A 9206-nucleotide genomic window follows, 5' to 3' on the forward strand; every position below is an offset into this window, starting at 1 on the left:
GTCGGGTAGAACACATTTAAGGAGTTCAAGTTCCTTCACAATGCACTGTATCTCATGAGCTTGTTCAACCACAGAACGGTTATTCACCATCTTGTAGTCATGAAAACTCTCCATGATGTACAGTTCACTGCCTGCATCTGTTGCACCAAATTTTGCATTCAGTGCATCCCACAGAATTTTTCCGTCGTTTATGTGCATGTACACATCACACAGACGGTCAGCAAGAACACTCAGAATGCATCCCACAAACATAGTATTGGCTTCCTGGAATTTTCTCCGATCTTCGTCGGTTATTCCCTCTGGAGCACCAACACTAGCGTGGAAAACTTTCAGAGCAGTAAGCCAGAGCGTGGTCTTCACCTGCCACCTCTTAAAGTGCACACCGGTAAACTTATCCGGCCTCAGTGCATCAGCAAATCCAACCATAGTTAACTCAGGAAATTGCCTATAATTAGGTTTTTGGATTGTTGGAATATTAGGCAAGTTCATGATTAATTCCAGTAAATAATTCATGACTAGAAGAGATACTAGCATGCAATAATCTAGCAAACTAGAAGAACAGCAAGACATGCATAACAGCAGCAAACACGTAACAATAGCTGTAGAAACAGACATGAACAGAGGATGTTGGACGTACTGATCGTTAGCTATTATGGGTGCGACAGTGTTGATGACGATGTTGGCGACGATCTGCTGCTGACGGCGATGAATACGACGATGAGTAGCACCGCCCGACTTGGACGGAAGACGACCCGTGATGACGAATTTGAGCAGTCGCGCACAGCGCTTCCCAAAAACCTAATTCGTCCTCTCCCGGTGCAGGATCGCAAAGACGAACGGTTCCGGAGACCTGCTCTCCCACGCGCCGATGCACGCCGGCATTTGGGATGGAGCAGACTACGATGGCGGCGCAAGTTGTGAGATGAGGCAAAACCCTAGGTGTTTTTCGGTGTGTCTCTGGCCGCAGCCGGTAGCTGTATATATATTAGGACCAGAGGCGGTATTGTGTCGCGACCACAATCCCAAACCGACTCGGTTTCTAATTCGTATACTTACCGGACAAGAAATCAAAAACTTGTCTGCCAAGACATAAAAATAAAACGGCAAAAGGAAGCTGCGCTCCTGCAAGGAGACGGACCGGATTTCGGCGGACCATTCACGCGCATGTCGCATGTACGCCTCGCCTCGCCTCGCCACGCCACGCCACGCCAGGCGAGGCGAGGCGAGGCGAGCGAGCGCGCGCGTGTGGTTTTCCCTTTCTCTTCTCACACACCACTTAGAGTGGTGGAGAGAACCCACTATATAAAGAGGTCCAACTCTTCTTCAACTTCCAAGGTGGGACTAAACTTAGCACCACCACTTGCCATTTTACACATGGGCTTTGAGATTTCAGAAATTGCTATGGGCCTAGCCCATTAATTCTAACACTCTGCTTCTATGTCGCCCGGCTGGACGCATCCATGAAATTTGTTCAACAAGTAAAGCCGAGTATTGCAAGAGTGTGCTTTTGTGCTTGCAGTTTTATGTCGGCCCGGCCGGACACATCCTTGAAATTTGTTCAACAAGTAAAGCCGAGTATTGCAAGAGGTGTGCTTTTGTGCTTAAATTTTTCATACTATTTAACCCCGGGATAGTACTGTCACCATCCCGGGCCGTTCAACAACACAGCGCCAAGTCGTTCGACCCCGCAACTCTACCACCATTTGCATCTCCAACTTTCATCATGAGGCTCTGGAGGTTTAGATTTTTCAGTGTATGTTTTATATGCTTTTCAGTTCACCTACTTAACAATTGCAAGCCCAATTTCCTCCTTGTTTCCATGTTCCTCCTGTAGCACAACAGGATCAAAAGAAGCATATGTTCTTTTCTATTCTTGCAAATGAAGCTCAACTTCTGTTCTGTTTGAACTTACTTGGCATAAAAAAAGTATTTGTTCTACTGTAAAAAACATAAATGAAATGTCTTGGTGCATGATCAAAGGTGCATCTAGAAGCATCCCCATGTCAATTGCAAAAGGTTTCTAGGATGTGACATCCATACTTTTGGTTATGAACTAATGATGTATTAGTGCATAAACTGTAGAGCACATATGTTGTTTCTTCCCAAGCTACTCTAGATTAGAACAAGGCAAAAGTACTTAGTTTCTCAATAGTCTGGTCCTCCTCACCAGAAGTTATGCAGTGCACATCTTTTTAAAACCAACGTTTTAAAAGTTTCTTTTTGAACTTCTACCAGTTAATATACATGAACTTGATTATCTTTTTAACATGTACTTATATCAGCTTCATTAGATTTTGTGTTTGTGCTTGTAACACAATCAGTTCAGCTCTCGATAGACCACATGTTCAAGTTTACTAGTAGTCATAAATGCTGGTAGCAGTACTAGTATTTACAAATTTGTAACGTAAGAACTAAGCTTGCATCTTGTTACTTCTATGGAGGCACTAACCTCGTATTTTTCTTGGACCAACCACTGACCTGAGAATTAGACATGGTGCTCAGTGTATTCTCTCAATCTTGGTTGTTCTTGCAGTGCTTATAAGCTTGACATCTTTGATGAATCCAGCCCGAACTGAAGCTTCTCGGCGAGCTGGGCGCTGGGCTAACCACAAGGCAATGCTGTCGTGGAGGGTGCTCAATGGCCGCCGAGCGCGGCGCGAGCCTTTTCGACCCCATTTCCTGAGCACCCGCGTGCCGGCGACCCCAAGCTCCTCGTTCAGCCGTTTCCTCCCTCACAACACCCAAGTTCAACAACCACACCCTCCACCGTCCATGGTTCGCCGCTGCCCCCGCGCAACTTGCCGCTACAGGATCCCCTGCAAAAGATAGCCCCATGGCGTGGTGGTGGTCGAGTACTACATCTCTGCAAGCTCAGAGTCGGGAAACAGATAAGTTCAACAAAATTTAAATAAACTATCAAAAAACATGAGTTTTTGTACATTTTAGAACATTGGACAAGGACCAAGCACATATCTTCTTTGTTCCTAGCTATGGCGCATTCGCAAAATAAAAATCAAACAGTATTCAACATTGTCTTTCGGTTAAACAAAGTTATCCTTGTACACTACATAACGACATTGTTATTTTGTGGATTGTGTGTGCAGTGGTGCTGGACCCCACCTGTTTCACTTGTGGATGACTTTTGTCAATCGATCCATCATCCTCGCTTCAAAGGTACATATCCACTAGCTTATCCAAATTACTAGGAATTGCTTCCAGGATTGTATCTGCTTTTTGACAGTTTTAATAAGAAGACCTCCTAATTCAACAGTTGGGCGAGAGTTCACGCAAATGTCACAAATATTAAGGACAACTTAAACTGTATATATGCGTGGTACAGCCAGGTAGGTTGCCTCTCTGCAATGTCATCTAAAGCGTACACCTAGTGTGTCTCGGTCTGTTTGTTGTAATATAATCACATTGATGTTCTCCGAAATCTTAACACATGTACTGGCAGTTGCATGTGCTTGTCTAGTTTAATGTATATCATGAGATACCTGCAGCTTGTTTGCAAAGTTTGAGTAGGCAATTGAATTTTTTATTTAGTGCCGCAATATCGTCTTCCATGTAACTCAACATGCAAAGTTACTTATGGCATCTAATTACAAAGCAAAACGCGTTATGTCTTTTAGGGTGACCGTATAGACAATTGTGGTATAAGCGCATTTAATCCATGGAAAGACATTATTATACCAGGGAATGTGAATGGTTTAAGAATTCATGTCTATAACCTTTTATTTCGTTCTTACCACTCTCCGCCTTCATTTTTCAATAACCGAGCTTATTTGACAGCATGCTAATGGAACATGGCAAACACCATGAGCAATCTGCTATCAGTAAGAAGTTGATTTGGTAGATTGTACAAATGAGCCGGCAAAAAAGTTTGCCTCAAATGTCATTAAGTGTATATCCTTTGAGAATCCTGTAAAGCACCAAATCCCTCCCTGTTTTGCTGTCAGTGTTGTCTAATTTCTTATCTCTGTGACTGTTAGAGAACAATGTAGTGTTTCCTGTCAACTACTACTGGTTTGGCCAGTTTCAAGTTTTGACCTGGTTGAACTTTTGATAGAGCATCGGCTCGTTGTTAGTTCTAGTGCGCTCAAGCATAAGGAGGGATTGACCTGTTATCGATGGATCACTATTGATAACTTAACTTATTATGTTAGTTCTAGTGCGGCGCTAGCGAAGGTACAAATGTACTGAATGTTCACACCTTTAATTCTTTTCATTTTGTGAACAGACATCAATTCAGTATGAAAAAGGAACATAATAAGTTAACTTTGCAAGTGCATCAGTTCACCTTGAACAAATTATAGAAGTGCACCATCAAGTTTTCCATTTAGTTCGCTTATAAAAAAACACAAAGTTGGTTGTGTAAAGAAAACAGGAGAACCAATGTCAGCCTAGAAGTTCAGTAGGTAACTCCACACAAGTGCACTTGTTAGAAAATTTTGGGTTTCCTATATTTTAGACTGCAGAAATTTTGAGTTTGCTCTGTTTGCATTACTTAACGTGTATGTATGATGTATTAAATTCCAGTGCGAAATTCGTTAAGTTCAGTACAATTTGTACTATAAAAATACAGAACAGCAAGGGCTCAGAAACCAATTTTCCAGTACGGACGAGGCGATTTGGTGCTCGGGCTCAGATGAGCCCGAAATATGAGCTTTCCGCTGGTGCATTGGGATCGTAGAAAGTCTGACACGCGTGACAGCATTGCAGTAGGGAAAATTTAGTATACGTGATCTATACGCCCTCCTACAGTGCGCTCTTGTGGGCCTTTTCCGTAGCTCGCGGTGTCCATCTGTTAGGAGTGGTCCGTGGGCCATGGAACAGAACGCCAGAGAAATAGGTCCAGATCGTCTCGGCAAACCTGAGCTATCCCCAGCTAGCACGGACGGCAGTGGACGGCGGCCGACAAATAGTGAGGTACCTCATGCATATGGCGTGTGCGACGGCCGCTCCTTATGCCAACAGTGAGGGAGTCCTGGACTAAGGCGTCCTCGGGTGTCCGACCTGTTAGCCATGGGCCGGACTGATGGGCTGTGAAGATGCGAAGGCCGAAGACTGCACCCGTGTCCGGATAGGACTCTCCTTTGCGTGGAAGGCAAGCTTGGCGACCAAATATGTAGATTCCCTTCTTTGTAACCGACCTTGTGTAACCCTAGATCCTCCCGGTGTCTATATAAACCGGAGGACTTAGTCCGGAGAAGATAGATTCATTACCATAGTCATACAAGCTAGACCTCTAGGGTTTAGCCATTACGATCTCGTGGTAGATCAACTCTTGTAATACTCATATTCATCAAGATCAATCAAGCAAGAAGTAGGGTATTACCTCCATAGAGAGGGTCCGAACCTAGGTAAACATTGTGTCCCCTGTCTCCTGTTACCATCGACATTAGACCACAGTTCGGGACCCCTACCCGAGATCCGCCGGTTTTGACACCGACATTGTTGCTTTCATTGAGAGTTCCACTGTGCCGTCGACGACAGCATCGATGACTCGCCTCGTCCTTAAAGACAATATCACCGCCGGAGGAGGACTGGCCCCAGGCCAAACCCTCCGGCTGGGCGGCTTTACCATGATCGCTCGTTCGGCCGTTAAGCCAACGATGACCTCTCGGGCCATCGAAAATCCCCTTCGTATCGACTCCAAACACTCCAAGCAGATGGATCCAGCGGAGTTCTCGTCTTTAAACGAGCTCCTTGATCGCATCGCCGCCCTGGGAATCGCCACAGATTACGATCGGATCGGGCTTAAACCCGACCAAAGAGAAATTAAGTCTCCATCGGTCACCCACTAGATAGCGGTAGTTGAGGAGCAAGACGGCGACTCTTCCCCCATACTGAAGACGGAATATGTTCGGATCGCCGACCCTGCAGGGCCGGATACCCACCAGCGAAAGGATGTGACCGGCCTTCCGAACATAGAATCGGACGGCGGGCACAAACAATCAGAAGATACTCCGGAGCCCAGACTGTTAAGTCTGGAAAATCTTCAGACTCCGGATCATCGATTGGGTCAAGGTCCGGATCCAATTCCACCCACCCACCCAGACATAAGCACTCTTATGAGCATACAACAGCAGCCTCAGGAACCGGTCCACCACTTCTAGGCCAGATTCCTCCTTGTCAAGGACAAGGTTAAAGATTGCCGCGACGAGGACGCGATATCAGCGTTCTACAACAATTGCACGGACGAAGGAATCCTCAACGCCATCAATCGCCGCTGCATACTACACTTCGCTGACTTGGCAACTACCATACAGAAGTACAACACAATGGAAAGCGCCTGGAAAGCTCAGGCAGCTTGCTAGGAGCCGTCGGTCCCAACTCAGCCTCTTGTCCAGGCGAAAAGGGCGCATCCCAGTGACATGCCCAGTCCAATAGCCAAGAAATATAAACCCATTACGCGGCACGGAACCGTTCTGGAGGGATGGCTCGATGGCCCATGCAAAATACACACAACACCGGATACCATATCAACCCACAGCCTTAGAGCATGTTGGATACTCCGGCAGGTAGCCAAGAGCGGCTAGGACATCCTTACCAAAAAACACCCCAGAGCAACACCCTCCAGAAGACAACTACCCCAGAGTATTGACGGTCTTCGAGACATTCGCTTCAAACAATAAGCGCAAAAGGGCACTCCGCGACCTCGCCGAAGTCTGTCAAATCGCCGCGATAAACCCTTGGAACGACACGGCCATAACCTTTAATGCCGGTGACGAACCAAAATACAGGACAGTCCGAGCGCCAGCCGCATTAGTCCTCAGTCCCATCGTGGACGGCTTTTGACTCACCAAGGTCCTCATGGACGGCGGCAGCGGACTAAGCCTCATCTATGAGGATACACTCCACAAAATGGAAATAGACAGGAGCCGCATCGAGCAAAGCAGCATGACCTTCCGAGGAATCATTCCCAGTCGGGAGGCGCGGTGTGGGAAAAATCACACTTGACGTGGTATTCGGCACGCCGGAGAATTATCGGTCCGAAGAAATAACCTTCCAAGTGGCTCCTTTCAGCAGTGGATATCACGCCCTGTTGGGGCGAGATGCTTTTACACGCTTCCAAGCTATACCTCATTTTACACGCTTCCAAGCTATACCTCATTACGGGTACATGAAGCTCAAAATGCCCGGACCCAACGGCATAATCACTCTTGTCAGTGATCCGGACATAGCACTCCGCGCTGAAAACAAAACCACATCCCTGGCCCTTGAGGCATTATCTGAAGCCCTCGCGGCCGAAGAATTAACCGCACTGCGCTCCACGGTGGATAGGGACGATGTGATCTTAGACAAACGACCCAAATCCACCTCCCTCAAACTGGCAGAAGAAATAGTCAAATTTCAGGTCCACCCAACGGACCCCAAGAAGACAACATCTATTGGAGCACAACTAGACCCAACGGCCGACGCCGCGCTACGGGATTTCCTTTGCGAAAACTAGGATATATTCGCCTGGCACCCTTCTGATATGCTTGGAATCCCACGCAAGCTGGCCGAACATAGCCTCAATATATTAAAGGGATACAAACCAGTCAAACAAGCACTGCGGCGCTTTTCCGAACCCAAACGCCAAGCTATGGGGGAGGAGCTAGCCAAGCTAATTGAGGTCGGATTCATTAGAGAAATAAAACATCCGGACTAGCTGGCAAACCTGGCGATGGTACCAAAGAAGGACAAATCCTGGCGCCTGTGCGTCGATTTTAAAGACCTCAATAAGGCTTGCCCTAAGGATCCCTTCCCCCTCCCCCGCATTGATCAAATCATTGATGTTACCGCAGGACACGACTCATTGTGTTTCCTTGATGCATATTCCGGATACTATCAAATCAAAATGAAGGAGTCCGATCAAGCTGCAACAGCATTCATTACCCCATATGGGCCATTCTGCTTCAACACCATGCCCTTCGGGCTCAAGAACGCCAGCGCCACATACCAACGCATGATTCAAACATGCCTGGAGAAGCAGACCGGCAAGACAGTTGAAGCTTATGTGGACGACGTCGTCATCAAAACTAGGCACATCGAAACACTAATAGACGATTTACGTCTCACATTCAACAACCTCCGCGCGTACGACATTAAGCTCAATCCGAAAAAGTGCGTTTTTGGCGTCCCCGCTGGAAAACTGCTGGGCTTCATCGTTTCCAATAGAGGAATTGAAGCAAATCTAGCCAAAATCCGAGCTCTGTCACAATTGGCTACGCCAACAGACCTTAAACAAGTCCAAAAACTTGCGGGTTGCGTGGCAGCTCTAAGCCGCTTTATCTCCAGATTGGGAGAAAAGGCACTGCCACTCTATCGCCTTCTACGGCGAACCGATCACTTCGAGTGGACGGACGCGGCAACAGCCGGACTGGAAGAAATAAAAACCCTTCTAGCGAGCAACCCAATCCTGGTCGCGCCAAATGTCGGCGAACCCATGTTACTATACATATCCGCAACACATCAGGTGGTGAGCGCCGTGCTCGTCGTTGAACGAGAACAGGACGGATACAAATTCGTGCTTCAGAAGCCAGTATACTACGTATCCACTGTCCTTACACCATGCAAATCCCGGTACCTCCATTATCAAAAGATAGCATACGCGGTCTTCATGGCATCCCGAAAGCTACGACACTACTTCCAGGAGTGTTCGATCACGGTGGCTTCTGAAGTACCATTCAACGACATAATAAACAACCGCCATGCCACGGGTCGAATTGCCAAATGGGCCATTGAGCTCCTTCCATTTGATATTACATACAAACCACGTCGAGCTATTAAATACCAAGTACTGGCTGACTTCATCGCCGAATGGACAGAGGCCGAACTCCCTAAAGAGTATGTCACATATTCCAATTGGGTTATGTATTTTGATGGCTCCAAAATGCTGGCAGGACTAGGAGCGGGCGTCGTTTTAACGTCTCCTGCTGGAGACGTCGTTCAGTACGTACTCCAAATACTATACACAGACTCCAACAACGCAGGCGAATACGAGGCCTTATTGCATGGTCTCCGGATGGCTGTCTCCATGGGCATACAACGCCTAGAAGTGCGCGGGGACTCAAACCTTGCAATATGTCAAATAAACAGAGATTTCGATGCCAAAGACCCAAAGATAGCGGCTTATCGTAATGCCGTCCTAAAAATGTCGGCTCGGTTCGAGGGGTTCGAGTTCCATCATGTGGCCCATGAAAGTAATCAAGCGACGG

This window comes from Triticum aestivum, chromosome 6D, assembly GCF_018294505.1.
Source record: "Triticum aestivum cultivar Chinese Spring chromosome 6D, IWGSC CS RefSeq v2.1, whole genome shotgun sequence".
Classification (NCBI taxonomy): domain Eukaryota; kingdom Viridiplantae; phylum Streptophyta; class Magnoliopsida; order Poales; family Poaceae; genus Triticum; species Triticum aestivum.